This window comes from Cupressus sempervirens, chromosome 6 (genome assembly GCF_028749045.1).
Source record: "Cupressus sempervirens isolate cs-2001-9-10 chromosome 6, ASM2874904v1, whole genome shotgun sequence".
Lineage (NCBI taxonomy): Eukaryota > Viridiplantae > Streptophyta > Pinopsida > Cupressales > Cupressaceae > Cupressus > Cupressus sempervirens.
This window is the reverse complement of record NC_143123.1, coordinates 708,445,827-708,467,105: the sequence shown is the minus strand read 5'-3', so window position 1 is coordinate 708,467,105 and position 21,279 is coordinate 708,445,827.

Genomic DNA, 21,279 nt, shown 5'->3' with positions numbered 1-21,279 from the left:
GAATCAAATCCCATCCCTTGGGCTTATCTCCAACTAAACATCTCAGCAAATTGCCCAGACTTCTATTTACCACTTATGTTTGGCCATCAGTCTGTGGGTGATGCGTGGAACTGAATTTCAAGTCTGTTCTCAACTTCTTCCACAATGTCCTCCAGAAATACCCCACAAATTTAGTATCTCGGTCAGAAACTATACTTCTTGGAAGACCATGTAGTCTTACCACCTCTTTGAAAAACAAGTCTGCAATATGGACAGCATCATGAGTTTTGTGGCATGGAATGAAATGTGCCATTTTGGAGAACCTATCAACCACCACGAATACTGAGTCATTACCCCTTTGTGTCCTTGGCAATCCAAGAACAAAATCCATACTTATGTCCTCCCATGGCCTTGATGGAACAGGCAATGGCTGATATAGGCCAGTATTTTGACTAAACCCCTTGGCAACTTGACAAACCTGGCAACTCTGTACAAACTTCTTCACATCCTGTGTAATTTGAGGCCAAAAATAATGTTCTCTAAGAATGGCAATGGTCTTATCCCAACCAAAATGTCCTGCCATCCCTCCACTGTGTTTCTCCTTAATCAGATTTTCCCTCATGGAACTCCTTGGAATGCACAATTGACTACCTTTGAACAACATGCCATCCTGAATCAAATAGTCTAACCACTTGGTTCTATCTACAGCAACAGGTTCTTTACAAGCTTTCCATGCTTCAGCAAAATCAAGATCCTCAGGGTACAAATTCTTGAGTTCATCAAACCCAACTACTTCAACCTGCATTGTTGTAAGCAACAACTGTCTCCTACTTAATGCATCTGCAACCCTATTAGATTTTCCACTTCTATGCTTTAACACAAATGTATAACTCTGCAAGAATTCTACCCACTTCATATGCCTCTGATTCAATTTACCTTGGCTATTTAGGTACTGTAATGCCTGATGATCAGTATACAAAACAAATTCCTTTGGCAATAAATAATGCCTCCATTTCTTTAAGGCCTGAACTATTGCATAGAACTCTTGATCATAAACAGAATACTTCTTCTTTGCATCATTCAATTTTTCACTAAAATATGCAATAGGATTACCTTCTTGGCTTAGTACGGCCCCAATAGCGCTACCACTGGCATCACAATCCACCTGGAATACTTTTCTAAAATCTGGAAGTGCCAACACAGGCTGTTCAGTCACCTTCTTCTTCAGCAATTCAAAACTTCTCGCAGCTGCTGCAGTCCATTTGAACTCTTTTCTATCCCCTCTTATTGTATCAGTTAGGGGTGCACATATGCCACTGAAATTCTTAATAAACTTCCTGTAAAAACTAACCAGACCATGAAATGATCTTACCTCAGTAGCAGAACTTGGAGTAGGCCATTCCAAGATGGCTTTTACCTTCTCTGGATCCATTTTGAGACCTTCAGGTGATATAACAAATCCCAAATAGACTAACTCCCTTTTTGCAAAGACACACTTCTTTAGATTAATTAACAATTTCTCTTCCCTTAGCCTTTCAAAGACACTACGAATATGCAGTAAATGTTCTTCCAAAGTCTTGCTGAAAATTAAAATATCATCCAAATAGACAATAACAAATTTTCCCAAGAACTTCTTAAGTACCTCATTCATGAGCCGCATGAAGGTGCTTGGGGCATTCGTCAATCCAAAGGGCATGACTAACCACTCATAAAGACCTTCCTTGGTCTTGAAGGCTATTTTCCACTCATCTCCTTCTCGAATCCGTATCTGATGATAGCCACTCTTCAGATCTATCTTTGTGAAGTACTGAGCTCCACTCAAGCAGTCCATAAGATCATCCATCCTTGGTAAAGGAAATCTGTACTTGATGGTTATCCTATTTATAGCTCGAGAATCTGTACACATTCTCCACTCTCCATCCTTCTTTGGTGCAAGTACTGCAGGTACTGCACATGGACTCAGGCTCTCTCGAATCAAGCCCTTCCTCAATAGCTCCTGAACTTGTCTATTCAGCTCCTCTGTTTCAGTAGGAGTCATCCTGTGAGCAGCCTTGTTAGGCAAACTAGCTCCTGGAATCAGATCTATTTGATGACTGATTTGCCTTACTGGTGGTAATCCATCTGGAACATTATCAGAGATAATATCTCCAAATTCTCCTAGTAAATTTGAAACTTCAAATGGTATTTCACTACTACCTTCTTTATCTTTTCTAGGAATCAAAGCATAGCACATGCGCTGATGTTTCATGCCATCTAAAAACTTCCTTCCATCAACAAGACAAATCCTAGCACTGCTACATACCTTTTCACCTTCCTTTTTCATGGGCTTCAATTTGTGGCGAACTCCATCCTTTGTCAGAGAGTATGTGTTTGCATGTCCATCATGTATTGCATGTCTATCAAACTGCCATGGTCTACCCAACAATAGATGGCAAACATCCATCGAAATAACATCACAGAGGACTTCATCATGGTAACTACCAATTTTGAATTTTACTAAACATTGTTCACTTACCAGGACCTTATGATCATCTTTTACCCAAGAAATTCGATAGGGCTGGGGATGTTTCTCCCTCTTGAGCTTCAGCTTAGAGACCATCTCTTCGGATACCAAGTTATCAGTGCTACCACCATCAATGATCACATCACAACATTTATCCTCACACTTGCATCTGGTACGGAACAAGCTCCTCCGTTGTCCTGGTTTATTTTCACCACTTAGTAGGACTCTTTCATTTACCAAGGTCTCTCCTCTTTCTGCATCCTCTGAATGTGATGATTGTACATCCTCATCCACATGAGCAACCCTAGCTTGGCCCTCAGTTCTCCTATCTGTCCTTCCTTGTCGCTGCGGGCATTCAAAGGCATGATGACCTTCTTCATTGCAATGGAAACAGGTACCACGGAAGCCTCCTCTTCCTTGCCCACGTCCTCTACCTCTTCCTCTTTGATTTCCAAAGTCTTGATCACGGGAGCGGTTGAAACCCTCATTCCTCTGGTTCCTGCTAGTACCCTCATCTTCATTTTTCTTTTGAGTTTCATTGCGGCCTCCAGATGATCTACCGCTTCCCCTTCCTCCTTGACCGCGCCCTCTTTGTCTTCCTTCAAACCTTTTACTCAGCTTCTCTTCAACTCGTAGGGCAAACTGGTATGCTTCTTCAACGCTGGTCATTCTTACCAGACTTAGTTCTTCCTGGATGCTAGGTCGTAACCCACTGATATAACGAGAAACCTTCTCCTTATTTGCTTCTGCATGCCCCGCTCTAATCAGGAGTCGGTAAAACTCCTCTGTATATTCTTGGACTGATCTTCCTGCTTGCTTTAACCCATGCATCTTTTAAAACAGATCAAGCTCGTAGTCCACAGGAATGAACTGCTTCTTCAATTTGTCCACCATGCGATCCCATCTTGTGATCTTCTCCTTTCCTCTTCTAAGTCTTTCCAGTTGAACCTCTTGCCACCAGATTTTGGCATGGCCTTTTAGTTTGGCCTTTGCAAACTTAACCCTATCTGGGTCCCTTATATCCTCATATTCAAAGTATTCGTCCAGTTCATTGATCCAATCGATCAACTCATCTGGTTTCAAATTTCTCGAAAATATACCCACTTCAATTGTAGGTCTTTTCCCAAACCTAGAAATGGCCCTAAAAAGCCTTTCCTCTACAGGATTCAGAACTTCCCCGTCAACTTCCATTACTTCCTCTTCATTGTCATCCTCACTATTATCATCTGCGGCAATATTTGCTCCTCTACGAAGCTCCTCTTGCAATGCTTGTACCTGTCTCTGGAGGGCTCTAACCTCCTCAGGATCAATAGCTCTGGCTCTTCCACCACGCTCTCTTCGTGGAGGCATCTTCTAACTCGAACCCACAACCACACAGTCCTGGTGCAAACTGCCTCACAGTCGGCGCTCTGTCTACACACTCAGGAAAACCTGCTCTGATACCACTTGATGGGGTACAACCCAACAACCAGAATAGACACAATAGAAAAAGGAAATTATATTAACTGAGAAAATAAGTTGGTACAAACAGTGCAGAGAAAATAAACTCAAAACATGCCCTGCGGGCTTACAATAGCATAAATCTGGAGAATATTTCTCCTTTTAGCACCTCCTCTCAAGCTCCAATCCGAACTGCCTTTTACAATGCCAGAAATCTCCTTAAATAGACCCCGGAGGGTTAAGGACTAGGAGTACATTCTAGAAAGTGCTAGTAGGCATCCACCGACAAAATAGAAGGTTCCGGAAGCTGCGTTAGAAGTCGGTGCAATTCTAGAAGAATCCAGAAACGGTAGCCGAACTTCTGGGAGGCATAACTTTTGAACCATAACTCCGATTGACGAACCGTTTACATTTTCGGAAAGCTCTCGAAGCGCTCAATAGCCCTATGGACAAGCTTTGCTCGTTCCCCATTTTTCGACCCTTTTCGAGGTCATTTAATGCCCCAAACCTGACTCTGAAGCATTCTTAGGGGGTCTCCAAAACCCGAAAAATTGCAATAACTTTCAAACCGTGGGGCCTTTTGACCTGATTCTTTTTTTGGAATGCTCTAAATCTCGATTACATTCATCTGGCCAAGTCACACCTTCTAGGTCACCAAAATGATGGTCAAATTGCATGCTCCTATTTTTTCGGGATTTTCAAATGCACTGATAGTTGAACTATGAGAGTTGGAACCTTTATTTGAGCCAAATGGGTATCCAAAAATGCAAAGACATAAAATAGAAACTAAGTCTAAGTACATTTTTTTTTGGGTGACACAGGATTGCCCTTATACCTCTGGCTGCTCCTGCATCAGTTGCAATTTTGAGTAGAAATTTTTTTGACCAGAGAGAACTCAACATGGTCCTAGGAATAGGGTGTAATCTTAACCTGGTCCTATATAAAATTAGTGAAAATTCTAGGATAGGAAGGTACAAGACTTTGATTTACAACTCTAAAATTGTTGTTGATTATTGGACTTAGAAAACTATGGAATTTAGACTTAAAAGTAAAATTGTCTACCTCATTTCCCATGTGCACTCATTCTTCTCTCTATTTTCTTGTTTTACATATCATTATCAATTTCTATTTGGAATTCACAAACCAAGCCCTACAAACTTTAGATCTTGTGTTGGCATCTTTTGTCACATTGGTTATGCAAATTGAATCTATCTTGTGGGTGAGGTACATAAATTTACAATGTGTTAGTAAACAGTTTTGTCCTTCCAAAATTAAATACAAAGAATGACTCCAAATGCCCAAATAGAAGAACAACTGCCACTAACGGTTGGAAATACTATCATAAGATTGATAGCTTTCCTCTGAATTGAGAGGTATAGCTCTCTCTTAGAAAGATATTCAAAGAATTTTAATAGCTGGTTATGCCTTTTACCAGAAGACACCAAGGCTTTCTAACATCCACTCATCAACATGAGATGAATGTGATTATAAGGTTAATAAGTTGATAATGAGAGAAAAACCAGCAAATAGCCATAGGACTATCTACTAAGTCTTTCACATTGCAGAGAAAATTGGGAGAGAGAAAGCTGTAAACATCTTTATGCAAAAGAGTGAATACATAACCATAAGATTACATATATCACATCTGACATAATAATTAAAAACTGCATCTTCAACAGAAATAAAAGGACTCCAAAATCCTTTCAGATCAGAAACACAAATGTATATGATTGTAAAATCTAACACACTTATGTCCCTCTTTATTTCAGAGACATGATAAAACAATAATAGTACTGTTCAATCCCCTTATCACAGTCAATTTGCATAAAATGAAACTACTTCCTCTATTACAAAATAGAAATCTCTTCTCCCTATAGCAGTAGCTATAGAACTCCTCCTCCAAAAAAAGAAGAACCCTTCTCTTATTATTCTCTGTACTATTTATCTTCTCCTTATATCCATTCTTTTTCGGTTTGAATAACTATTTCTTGAAATTGCTCCCAACCTTTCATATTCCACTATCCATTATTGAGTAAGAGTGATGTATCAAAAAAAAGATAAACATAATGTTTAATAAACATTATGATATTGCTTACAATCATCCAAACTCCTCTTATGGACACCTGTCACTACAAAAATGAATTGCATGTGCATGTTGGACAGGTGGCATATGCTGGTTATAGGTTACTGTCATGATCTTGTAACAGTCATAACTTTTGATATGTTGTGAATTTTTGAAAACGGCTCAAAGGAAATTTAGATAACTAGGTTTCCTCAAACATATACGAAAATTCAGCTCAATCCAATTGTTGGATTAAAATCTGTGGGCCCCACAACATGACTATTTTTCTGAATGCAAAACATTTTGCATTTGCTGGTATGTTGACAGACCCGCATACAGTCCATCATAACTTTTGACTTTGACCAAATTTTGAAAATTGCTTCGGTGAAAATTTAGAAAACTTGATTTTCTACAATATATCAAAAATTGAGCAAAATCCAACAGTGGGATAAAAAGTTATGCTCCCCAGATTCTGACCATTATTTTAATGCAGACAAAAATCTGTAGTTACAAGCTGTATTAAAACTGACAACAATACATACACCAATACCTGCACCTGAATCATTATCCACCACCACCTTCTAACCTTGGATCTTGGACTTCAAACTTTGAAGCAGGATTTGAGCTTGATTTTAAACTTGAGCCACAAATTCAAACTGATGAATCTGAGCCTTTGATCTGTGAACTGCATACTTGAAACTGTCCATGAGCTTTGCACTTAAGAATGGTGGATTCCTTTCAGGCTTCACTATTTCAAATACAATTTTGAAGCTCCCAATCTTGATTGAATCATAATGATTCTCGAACTTCTGACTGCCAAGGCTGAAATTAAAACTTTGAACTAACACTGCACTTTGCATCGACTCCAAATGAACTTGAAGTCGAAGTTGAACTGACATGAAACTTCAACTTCAACTTCAACCTCCCCATATGTGAATAGGAATGCTGATGAATAGGAGAATGACTAGCCTGATTTTAACATTTTTGTGCTAATGACAGAACTTGAAGTTGAACTTGAACTGGCTAGAAGATTCAACTTTGACTTCAACACTCGAAAATATACTATGAAATCACTGAACTTGAAGTTGAACTAACCCAAAGGTTCAACTTCAACTTCAACTTGGGCACTCCCGTGACTTAAATGTTTGACATTAATGCTGAAGAAAAATATAAGTTTAACAATTGGCTCTGACTGGGGATGTGGGCCGTGAGGGACATAGAGAATCCAACAATCTTTGGTTGAGACCAGTTTCTAGCAATTGGGCAATAGAGTCATGCGAAAAAAGAAAGGAGAATGTTTGCAAAGAAAGGGAATACAGGACAACACCAAAACACAAACCTAACAGCAAGCCAAAAACTAGCAAACCAAAGCAAACTAACAATACAACCACGAAACAGCTACACTAAATACCACCAAGAGAGTGAAAATATTTACAAATGTACATAGGTGAGAAGAACTCACCACTAGACCAAAGCTAAGGAAAAAATTACACAAAGCCATTCATTGGCTGTGAGAAGAAAGATCCCATTCTGAACAGTGAGTTGTGTTGGCATGGTGCAACCCAAAACTTCCATTTGGAAAACTCGTCTTCTTGGTATTTCAAGCTGATCATATGTAGGAACCTTGTCCACCAATCATCAGGCCCAAAGAGCCACATCTCATCATAAAATTCTAAGTTTTCGTGGTCACTCTGCAAAGAATTTTCAAGTCCTTTTCCAACAATACACTGAAATAGAGCTTGTTCAAGAATTTTCAAAGCAAGGATTATGTCATTTTCAGCACACATACCCTTGGGATCAGCACACAAAAGAGGCTTTTCAGAATTCAAAACACCCTCAAGATAAAAGTGAGTCTTTTCAAACATATGGTCAAAGTCCGGACAAATCCATCATCTTTTGTTGAAAGCAAGTTTGAAAATTCTTTATCTAAAGCAGAGGAATTTGAAAGGCTTATACCTAGAATTTTCATGAGAGTTATTCCTTCCTTGCATGCTAATAGAAAGTAGGACAAAATTTCTTCATTGTGAGATAATGTGTTTGCTAAAACTTTTAATGGTCCTTGGGACTTTCCTTGCAGCATACTTGCTTCAGCATTCTCCATGCCAAAAAGAAATAAATATTCTTTCCCACATGGAGGTGATTCTTGCATTCTAAATAGAGGGCTTTCTCCAACAATGTCATCTTCATGAAACCCCGTTGGTACATATAGCGGGTTAAGTTCATTCCATGCCCACTTATCATCTAGCTCTTCAAACTTTGTTTTTGTATTACTTGTTGATCCATCCATTGCTTGAGGAGAGTCTCTTTTACCCAATCATGTGAGAGGTTCTTCCATTTGGGGACCTTTTTTGTCACAAGTAAGTGTGATTTCCTCTGATTCATGAAGACTATCTAGCTGGGGTTTAACCTTAGGCTACAAATCAGCATTTGAACACCTCATAGGAATGTAGAAGTCCTCTTGCTATGACCATTCTTCTTGGGAAGAAGGGAAATGAAATAAAAAGGCTTCGTATTCTACCTCTCCATCACCTTGAAAGATGCCTTTCATTCCTTCCTCATGAATCTTTCCTTTGTCATACTAATTTGACATGCTTTCCTAATTAATGTTGATTGCTAAAACAACATTAGAAAATTCAATAGAAGAAGATTCAAAGATTGGCTGAGAGGTATCCATTGGCAAGCTTGTATTTAACTCATTTTTAGCCGGCTCTTCCTCTATAGTAGGCAGACTTAGATGCTTCATAGAATTATCTAATTGGGAAATATGTTTGCTATTATTCTCATTTTGTGAACAGAAGCACCCTATTATATTAGAAGGACTATTTTCTTCATGTGTGACTTCTTGAGAATCTCCATCATCATATTCGACATCCAGGTGATATGATCCCATTGTATGGTGAGAATTGTTTTCAGATAAATGAGGTATTACCAAATCCTCTACATGAAAAATTGATATAATTTGATAGTCAAAAATAGAAGGTGTTGGTTTTAATTTTTTTAAAACAAGCCTTCTCATCTTGGGTTTTGCCTCTAGATGATATTGTTGTTCATATAGGCAAACTCTTTTCTGTAAAAGTTTATCGCTTGCATGCTCATTTTTTAATTTCAAATCTGAACCAGAGACTTTTGCAATATTGTCTTGTTGAAACCAACCAGATAAAAATAAATCATCTTCAATTCTTACAGCTTCCTTCTTAGCAATTTCAAAGTCACATACCTTACTTCTTTTGAGATGAAATCGGACTTCTGGATGTAATGCTGCAATAAATATTGACAATAGGTTATCTTGGTTGGGCTGGTCAACTTGTGAGATTTTTGCCAAGGTTCGTGTGAATTGATCCACAATGCTTCTTATTTCTTCATTTTCTCCTTTCTGAATCTTGAAGAGTTGGCATAATAAATCACCCACATTAACTAATAATTTAAATCTCGCAAGAAATTTATTTTCCAGCACATGCCAACTAGTTATGCACCCATCTTCCAAATGCTAAAACCAAACAGTAGCATCATCAACAAGAGATTTAACAAATAGACGCACATACACATCTTCTTCCAAAACATCGAGAATCCCATAGGCTATTTTGAATGCTCGAATGTGGCTGTCCAAATCTTGATCGCTTCTTCCGGCATACTAAGGAAAATATTTCTTTGACCCGATAGGCATGAGTGTGAAATGAGATAGACCAAAAGGACCAAAATGTGGCTGCCATGATTGAGTTGTAGCCAAGGCCATAATTATACTAGGTTTCTTTTACCAAAAAGATCAGAGTCGCCAACCTCCATCCTCGGGGAGGTAACCTTCAGATATCCAAGGAAAGAAAGCACTAAAACTTCACTTTCTTTCCCAGCAGAGTCGCCAAAAACTATTAGTAAACAGTTTTGTCCTTCCAAAATTAAATACAAAGAATGACTCCAAATGCCCAAATAGAAGAACAACTGCCACTAATGGTTGGAAATACTATCATAAGATTGATAGCTTTCCTCTGAATTGAGAGGTACAACTCCCTCTTAGAAAGATATTCAAACAACTTTAATAGCTGGTTATGCCTTTTACCAAAAGACACCAAGGCTTTCTAACATCCACTCATCAACATGAGATGAATGTGATTATAAGGTTAATAAGTTGATAATGAGAGAAAAATCAGCAAATAGCCATAGGACTATCTACCAAGTCTTTCACATTGCAGAGAAAATTGGGAGAGAGAAAGCTGTAAACATCTTTATGCAAAAGTGTGAATACATAACCATAAGATTACATATATCACATCTGACATAATAATAATTAACTACATCTAAAATAGAAATAAAAGGACTCCAAAATCCTTTCAGATCAGAAACACAAATGTATATGATTGTAAAATCTAACACACTTATGTCCCTCTTTATTTCAGAGACATGATAAAACAATAATAGTACTGTTCAATCCCCTTATCACAGTCAATCTGCATAAAATGAAACTACTTCCTCTATTAAAAAATAGAAATCTCTTCTCCTTGTAGCAGCAGCTATAGAACTCCTCCTCTAGAAAAAGAAGAACCCTTCTCTTATTATTCTCTGTACTATTTATCTTCTCCTTATGTCCATTCTTTTTCAGTTTGAATAACTGTTTCTTGAAATTGCTCCCAACCTTTCATATTCCGCTATCCATTATTGAGTAAGAGTGATGTATCAAAAAAAAGATAAACATAATGTTTAATAAACATTATGATATTGCTTACATTTTTCCAAACTCCTCTTATGGACACATGTCACTACAAAAATGAATTGCATGTGCATGTTGGACAAGTGGCGTATGCTGGTTACAGGTTACTGTCATGATTTTGTAACAGTCATAACTTTTGATCCGTTGTGGATTTTTCAAAACGGCTTGGAGAGAATTTAGATAACTAGGTTTCCTCAAACATATCCGAAATTCAGCTCAATCCAAATCTTGCATTAAAATATGTGGGCCCTGCAACATGACTATTTTATGACTGCAGAACATTTTGCATTTGCTGGTATGTTGACAGACCCACATACAGTCCATCATAACTTTTGACTTTGACCATATTTTGAAAATCGCTTTAGTGAAAATTTAGAAAACTTGATTTTCTACAACATATCAAGAATTGAGACAAATTTGACAGTGGGATAAAAATTTATGCTCCCCGAATTGTGACTGTTATTTTAATGTAGACAGAAATCTGTAGTTATAGGCTGTATTAAAACTGACAACAATATATACACCAATACCTGCACCTGAATCTCATGTTGGAATTTACTTACTGTGCATCTCATTATCCACCACCACCTTCTAAGCTTGGATCTTGGACTTTAAACTTTGAATCAAGATCTGAGCTTGATTTTAAACTTGAGCCACAAATTCGAACTGATGAATCTGAGCCTTTGATCTGTGAACTGCATACTTGAAACTGTCCATGAGCTTTGCACTTAAGAATGGTGGATTCTTTTCAGGCTTCACCATTTCAAATACAATTTTGAAGCTCCCAATCTTGATTGAATCATAATGATTCTCGAACTTCTGACTGCCAAGGCTGAAATTGAAACTTTGAACTAACACTGCACTTTGCACCAACTCCAACATTAACTTGAAGTAGAAGTTGAACTGACACAAAACTTCAACTTCAACTTCAACCTCCCCATATGTGAATAGGAATGTTGATGAATAAGACAATGAATGGCCTGATTTTAACATTTTTGTGCTAATGACAGAACTTGAAGTTGAACTTGAGCTGGCTAGAAGATTCAACTTTGACTTCGACACTCGAAAATATATTATGAAATCACTGAACTTGAAGTTGAACTGACCTGAACGTTCAACTTAAACTTCAACTTGGGCACTCCCATGACTTAAATGTTTGATGTTAAGGCTGAAGAACAATATAAGTGTAACACAATGTATAACATATTCCTTGGTGAGTGATCTACCTTTTTAGCATTGATCACCATTTTCCATTATTCAGAACCATCCTCATATGCATACATAGATTTTTTTATATGATTTGGAAAATATTATGATGGGTAATTTAAATTTGTCTATCCATTGAACTAATACATATATTTATATAGTACATGGTGCAAAATATCAAATTTTTAGATATTCTATATATGCAGGTTTAGCAAAGGTGAATCGTGAGAAGAACATCTTTTCACTTGAAGCATGGGAAGGGAGTGAAGTAGAAAAATGCAAAATTTGCTAATTATTTTGTAATATAGTATAAGCCATGTTGGAATAGAATCTTTTGGCCATTCATGGTCTAAAGCAAATAAAGGAAAACAATTAGCTTAGATTTTATTTTAGATAATACGGGTTTGCAAGAGAAGATGAAAGAAACATTAGACTTTGCATAGGATGTGGTGAATAGGGAAGGTGGCCAACTATTTTATTTTATTTTATTGTGTGGGTTATCTTTATTTTTCCTTTTCTCTTTAAAAAATATTAAATATGAGGGAAAATAATAACCTATTATTTTTATCTTAATTTGAGATTGATATTTTATGTCCGTTTGAGATTGACATCAATCCTTATATAGTGATGTAGGTAGATGACTTTACTATTAGAAATTTCTATATAGGCATCATACGTATTTTGACAAAATCATTTATTTATACTTAATATTTAAATTTTAAAAAAGGATATAATTGCATTCTAATCTTTAGTTTAATTATTAGATGTCAATGGTTTATCTTATCAGAGCACTTTTGATGCTTCTATAGTCAATTTTGCCAGTTGTTCATCTATTTTGAACTTCCTTGTACCATTTAACTCTTCTTCCATTATTAACCTAGCCTACTTGTCTTATTTCATAGCTATTATTACAATTAGGAAGTAGCCTTTCTCTATAGATAAATCATGTATTAATTAAAGATCAAATCTTGAATTTTCTAATGATAATTTGCTTCTAAACTCATCTATTTGTTTACATTTTAGATATGATTAATCCCCTCCAACAAATTTCATATCCTTAATACTAAGAAATCTTGAAAATTGGAACATGGATAGAAACACAAAACTATTATATTATCATTGAATGATTGTAATTCTATTATTTTAGTTCTAGTCACTAGGAGGAAACACCTCCATTTTCTTAAAAGAAGGAATACATTTTTATGGTGATTGAATTTTAGTGGGACAAGGAAAATATAATATGATTTACATGAGAACATTTCTCTATGATGGTTTAGAAAAATCAATAGCATACTCTATGTAGTGTTTTTTCCTTGTTTGTACGATAATATGGGTTTATTTTGAGCTTCTACTATAGAAAATGTATTAAAATAAATCTAAAAAATAATTATAATTTTAAAATTTGATTAATTTATATATACTTAATAAAAATATGTACATAGTAAGAATTTTCATTTTTGTTTTTAAAAACCATAATTTGCATGGTAAACTTTTTAATGTGACTAATAACATTAGCATAAAATGCCCTTTGGCTCAACATGAAACACTCTTGACATAAATTTATAAGCCAATGAGGCCTTAAAAAAGGAAATGTATCCCCTTATTATGAAGTCAGTTCCCAAATCTATGAACACATTAGATTAGTGAAGTCCAATAAGTCCATAATCACAATGGCCCAATGGAAGTTTGATCCTAGGTGGGGACACCACCAACATCATCACTTAACCAACACACTACATGGTGAGACCTACTTCAAATTATCTTTATATATTATTTAGCTCAATAATTAGACATTCATGGCACTCAATTAATAGTTTCTTTAATTTTTTGTTGTTTACATTCATATATAAGAACAATTTAAGAAAAATAAATGTATCTACATCTTCATTAACTACAACAATGACATGATTTAAGTTTCTTAATTACAAATAGTATGGGTATGTGAATAATGAACTTCTAAATCCCTAGTCACATCAACAAAAGTAAAATGAGAACCCTCCACAAGATACAAATCAAAACCCTCCACAAGAAGTGCAAGAAAATCCGCAACCTCCACTAATTGAAAAACCTCCTCCTAGCACCCAAGATAACATAATCAATGAAATAGAAAGATAGGAAAATGAATTAGAAGCACTCATTGGTTAGTTGAAAGCTTGTGAAAAAGCTAATCTTACAAGAGCACAATTGGCATCCTCCCTTAATTCCATTATGACCCATGTAGCTTCTATTAGTGGCTAGTTGGATATTTGGCATTTTAAGAGGGATGAAAAAAAAAAAAGTTATGAAAATAAATTATCCTATAAAGATGCAAAAAAAAAAAAAAGGTAGCATTTTTGCATTTTTTAAAAAGATTGGAGAACAAGACATTGTCAAACATACAACTAAAAAGTTCTCCATCGATTGGTGCATACATGGTGATATTAGAAATAACTTTTGGTATAGATGGTGGATGGTCTTGGATGCCCCTCCCTACAATAATCACAAGGTTCCAATGTATTTATTAAAGAAATTGTATTGAAAATTTTTCCTTGGGGAGATCCCCAATTATTTTGATATATTATAATCTCAGGGTAAAGGTGGGGGTCATCATTTGACAAGTAGGGGCCACATTATGACCGTAATGTAGTTAGGGTGCCTGTTGTTAAGCCATATGGTAAGCATGTGATTATTTCTTCTATTGTGAAGGAACATGTATAGACTAGCACTCTAGGGACTATCAGTGCTTTGACGCAGACCCTCATTGAGTGTGCCAGTCCATTAGTTGAGGAGAAGCCTTCTTTGTGTCACTGTCACATGTGCACATCGTGTGGATCCTTATGCACATTTGGTAGTCATGTTGGAGATAGTATGGATTATGGGCTAGTCACTAATGAGCTCTTGAGTGACACATTTGGCATTGACACATAGGTAAATTATAATTATAATAAAATAATTTGATCATATTTTGTATGTATAGTGAATAACTAATTAATTAGCATGTATTGACATTGTTCAAAATTTAGGGGAAGAGTGTTGATGGCCCTAGTATGGATTCCCTGGCCCAATTTTATGTCCCATCAATCATTGCAGAGATACCAAGGAGGTATCCAAACAATTTAACTTAATGTCAATGTGCTCATTGATGCCAAAGTTAATTCTAGGAAGAAGGGATGTAAACCTCAAAAAAAATCATTGTTACCCATCAAATGAAGCACAAAGGCTCCCAGTGACAGTTAATGATTAGGGATGAAGACGCACTTATCATCATCAACAATTTATTCAATCCTTAGAGTAACATGTTACAATCTCAACAATCAATGGCCAACTTTCACATACTATAGTGACATCAAGAAGCTCAAATTATTGTCAAAAGCCAACAAAGTTTATTGTGCACAATTTTGGGAAGAAAGTCGCAGCTTAAGAGCATAGACAACCCATGATCAAAATGCAACTTCATACTAACACGATATTAGTAGAGATAAACCATGCATATATTGTAATTGCTAGAGGAACCCAACTCCCATGGTTGGAAGACATCAAACATGGTGTTAAAAAAGAGAATGAATGAGCTCAGGTTTTCTTGGTAAATGACACTGAATTTGAAGTGAGTGGATTATTTTGAGTTTGACACCAGTGTGTAATAATTAGAAAAAATAATACTTTCAAGAAGGGTCACAGATTAGTTATGATGTCTCCGAGTCGGTATTAAAAGTAGAGATGTTAGAAAATAGTGTTCATGTAATCAAAATCTATTACAATAAGTGAGTGGGAGAAAAAATTGAAAGGTCTCGGGCCTGATCTTAATGGAGAACCTCATAGATAGTGATGTATTAACTAGAAGAATCACAAAGTACCAAATAGGTTGATGGTGAATATAATGCTAACTAAGTATGGAGGCTTGAGTAGATGCCAATATCTAGATGATGTTGGGAATAAAAATGGCTTTGTTAGACCCAATTCAATGAGAGGGGAAATTTGGTAAATATTTTAGCTAGAGCCATGAAGGAGACTTACTTCAATATAATAAAGTCTCATGAGATAGATTATGGGTGTTTGGTAGTTAATTAATATCTACTTCATGTTTTAATAATGTTTAAGCCATATAAGTTAAACATTATATGGCTAATTAGAATCTCAATGGGTGAAAAAAGAAGACATATCATGGAATTCAAAAAAGAGTTAATTCAAAGGCATGGTGAGAGAGTTATTCTAAGAAATAGTTAGCATATCTGATCAAAGATGTTATTTATTACAAAGACTCAAATTCGTCAGGGGTTCCATTTTTTCCACTTCTTTGCAGGGGAAAGATAGAAAATTGTGAGCTATGGAAGAGTAGAGCTATTTTTCTTTTCTAAACTTTGTATTAGAAAAGGGGAGATTTTTTTTTTAAGCATAATGTAGCGGAGGGAAACTTCCGTTTTCTTCTAATTAGTGATTGTAATGCATATGTGTAATAACATCTTTTTAATCTTTTTATTCTTTAGAGAAGGGAGATTTGGGAGATAATTGCACTTCAAAACTTTGAGTTCAGGAAGTTTTCCTTCCACTAATTGTGATCTTTGTATAACTTTTAGGTTTCTCTAAATGTGTTTTAGAGTCATTATTTTCTTAACATGTTTAATTTGAAGATGTCTTTAAAGCTTTGATTGTTCACTTTCTCAAGTTTTCATTCTCTTTGTAATGAAACATTTGGGAAAACGAACTTTGTGTTATTTGTTGTTCATTTCCTTTTAGCTAGTTAGTTTTTCTGCATATATTTTATATTTACAGATAGATGTTCTTAAACCTTTTATGCTTTTTGGTTAAAAGCATCCGTACTTTTATTTTTTTGATTTCATTGTAAACCATACAAGGGGAGTTGTACCTAGATAAATTTAGAGGATGCTTATGCTTTCCAATAGCAAATTGACCCAACTATTAGTGCATATTCAATCTTCCTAGTTGGGATTTTGGGGTTAATTTGTATTTACTTCTTTGGAGGACAATTTTTTTAGTAAGAAATTCATGAAACTTCTAGAAGTGTTTCTCATATTCTCTTTAAGATGTGGTGCTGCAAAAATTTGTAAATATTATTAACAATTATATACCTTATTCAAATATTATGAACCATAATTATGACTATTCTATGAACCATGCATCCTAATATAGCATTTATCTTTAGAAACTGAAATGCATGTACCTTTTTTTCATTTTTACAATTAGTCCACAAACTATGAAAATGATGGATTTCGTGGTGCATAGCTATCGAGACTTATGCTTCCTATTTTTTCTACTCTTGGTTATGGGCGAGTCATGGAAACCACCTAAATAGATAGTTTTAAACCTATAAGATGATCAGATTTGTGTTTCCACCTTTGGTGCTTGTATGGAAGGAAACAAGATATGTGTGAAATTCTAGATTGAGCCATAGCCTTGGTTATAAACAATGTCTATTAAAATAGAAATGAAAACTATCAGGGAAGCTTAGTTTGAAATATTTTTGTCATTTCAATTATATGATCTTGCCTAATATGCATGCCTGTACAATCATAGAACATTAAGTGCAAGGGAAACATGGCAATTGCCAAGTCATTGTTTGGGAGCATGGTGGCATATTTGTGATTTGAGGAGGAGGAAGTATTCACATCATGGACTGCTTTAGATGGTTAGTGCACTCTAAAGTGATTAACAAGTGTTGATCAGCCTATCCAATGTAGTTGAGGTGGCCAAGGGTATCAAAGCACCAACAAAGGTTCCTAATTCAACTATGAGACTATGCTATGAAATAACATTGTCGTTCATTTGAGTGTCCCCCAAATCAGAAAAAAAGGACTATGAGGCTATAATATTCTTGGTTGCTAACATTTTGATGTTTCATTTGGTGGGATGGTGCATGTTTTTTCCCATAGTGGTTATCGAGTCCACACTCTATCGATTTCACTACTACAACACAACTATAATCAAGAGATCATGTACATGTTAAGCATAATGAAATTTGAGTATTGTGCTTTTAGACTCATAAAAGCTTGAATTCTTCCTAATATTTAATGTGATTTGAAATTTGTAATGTATGCAGATATACATTTATATTAGGCTATAGTTCAGGTGTTAGTCATTTTGAAATTGAAATTTCTATAGCAAGTTAAATTTTGCATTTCTACACTGATATATTTTTTATTTTTTTATATATTTTGGTTAGCTTTTGAATTCTGCAATGTATACGTTATGAGATAATCTCAGGATATAGTAGTGCCTTTTGTGCTTTTATGTTGCCGTCATGGATGTGGTCATCTTTTGAATTCTTAAATGTATACATTATAAGATAATCTAAACACAGAGTGATGAGATTTTGTACTTTTGGGTTGTAGCAATGGATGATACTTTTCCTCTACCTAGATTTCATTTTTTGCAGGGATTTAAGTTGAAACCCACATGAAAATAATAAAAAATATAATTGATGTTATCAGACATCCTTATGAGTCCTATGGACTAACAAAGGTATCCTCATCTTTTCTCAAAGTAGTGTTTAAGTCAATAAGATACTTTTGCATCTACAATCTTCTTCTTTCAAATGGACTAAGATAAATGTTTTTAGTCACCTACTTCCAATTAATCCATACTTTGAAATTTAGGAAAAAATTGCCAGTATTTTATCCTATGGCTTAAGAGATTCTTCATTAAATTGACATCTCTTCCCCATTTTAATTTTTATTGATACCCTATACCTAGTTAAGATTTCCTAAATTTTGGATAAAATTAGGAAATAGGGATGTAACCAATGAACAATATAGATGAAAGAAAAAAGGAGAAAAGGGAAAAAAAGAAGCATTCAAAAATGTTTATATCCTGCAACACTCATGAAAATATTTTAAAGGCTAAATAATAAGATGCATAGGAAATATGGCATGATCCATGCACTCTAGGTGCCTTCTTCCATAATTGGCATATATGCCTATCATGATAGTTGCAATGCTAATATCTATCTATTCCATGTACACCATTTCATTTCTTGTACTATCCACATGTCTAAGTATGAAAATATTTACTACCTCATGGTCTAAAAATTATGTTATTATTTTCTTGTATTTAAAGTTTATACACATAGTGAAAAAACCATAAAATTTTAATTCATTTTTCTTTTTATAAACATTACTTATATCATATATTATAAAATTTACTCTCATTATATCTCTTTCTTTTAAAAAAATTTGTGCAACTTTTATAATACATCGTGCATAACATATAGTATCTTACTCTTAGTATAAAATCTCTTTCTTTAAAATTTGTTTGTGTAAATTTTATCGCACATTTTGTATAACATATACTATCTAACATGAAAAGAGATGCCATGTAGGCTATTTATATCAGCACTAACAACACACTTGTAATTTTTTGAGATAAGGAATTTTTGCCAAGTAGTGTTGCAAATTTATTCTCTATTGATGTTTCCAAATTCCAAGTGAAGGCTTAAGTATAGGCCAAAACATAAGAAAATATGCTATTGATTCTTCTGACTTAATCACTTTTGTTCCCTTGTCCTTCTTTGGTTTCTTTCTCAGTTATCTTTACTAACTGGCACAATTTCTTTACTTGATGCACTATTAATACTTTTTCTTATTTCATTACATAAGGTATGGACTCTAATTGCACACAACTATTGTTTATAGAATTTTTTTCCTCTAAAAATATATGTAAAAAGTTTTATTGAATCTTAGTAGAAGCAATAGCCTCCTTCTCTATTCTTTATTTCTTTCTTTTTTCTTTGTTCCTACTATTCTCAATATGTTCTACTCCTTTTCTGTCTTTGGCTTTTCCTTCACAATTTACAAAATGGGAAGTTTAACATGGAGTGAGTTGGTCTTCTCAAGTAACTTTAAAATAAAAATGGTTGATTTTGTTCTATTTAGTTCATTTTAATTTCAAAATTTTAGATGCTATATTGAGGTAAAGAAACTAAATTTTATGTAGATAGATTTATGGGGAAAAGATTAAATATTTTATTTATTTAACAAATTGTCAATTTTAAAGAAAAATAAAATGTGAAGTGGAAGTAAGATTAAAATATAAGGATAGATAGGATGCTAAAGTTTAAGAATTGATAATTTAAGTTTGTATAATTGTTTCAAATGGAGTGATAAAGTTATTACTATAATTTATATTAAGAGTTTGTTACATGTAATAAATTTCAAAATATTTGATATCTTTTTGAAGCATGAAACCTTGTACTTTGGGACTGATATTTAGAAGATTCTCTTGTAGTTTGATCATCCAATTCCACAAAATAGAACATGTGTTAAAGTGAGGCCATGGCTAATAAACTTGTAAACACTTGAATAATATAATCTACCAATCTTTCTACAATATTATTCAAGGGAAATAAAAATTTGGTCTTGAAGAATATAAGATAAATAACATTATCATTATAATGCATTATGTACCACAGGTTATCTTTAATAGAAGACTATATATAAAAGATAAGTAATTGTTTCTATTGTCCATTTACTTAAATATCCCACACAATTCATTTAGCTATAGAGAAAATTCTTGAAACATATAAATTAAATACCTATACTTCCTTTATTTTGTGAGAGAATCTAATGCAATCAAGAGGTAGTGGCCATGTCTTTTTGGTTTTCCCAAATGACCCCTAAGAGCCTTATAATAAATTATGTTAGCTAATTATATGCATGGCTTCCCAAGAATATCTTTGTCAATAATTTCATTTTTCTTCATATGAATTTCATAGTTCTTCAATAGTAATGTCAATACCAAATACAATGATAAGCTATCTAGTAATAGTCTCACACTTTACCTATTTTTGATCCTTTAGGATTCATGGTAAGTGGAGGTTAGAAAAACTCTTTAAACAATCTATATTATGCATAACTAATCATAGCCTAAGATAGAACAAGGCTAGTTTTACAGTTCCTTTATTTAACACAATTTATAGAAAAATATGTCATTAACTAAGTGTGACTTGATTTTGCCTTAGCGTTACTAGGAAGAGAGATGTCTCAAATATAGTTATTAATTTTGGAATATTGAATAAGGTATATGAGTGCCTCAAGTACAAGGACATAAGATTGGTAGATAAAATTTTAGAGAAGACGTAAAGGAAAGAGAAACAATTGATTTTTAACTTGGCAAATGTATCTATAAATAACATATCGCATGAGCACATATTTTTGGGATAGATTTTAGCCAATGAAGCATTATGTGATAGAGCATCTAAAATTATCGTTTACTTCAATTTTTTATAATTAGTACTTATTTTTAAATAGACATATATGAATGTTGAATTGATGCCAAATGTGTGTGTGTGTGTGTGTGTGTGTGTAAAAGATGAGTATATGTGTATTACAGAAGGTCATTTTTTATGTTTACAATAAAATTCATATTTATACTACTGGTGATTAAAATGACAACATT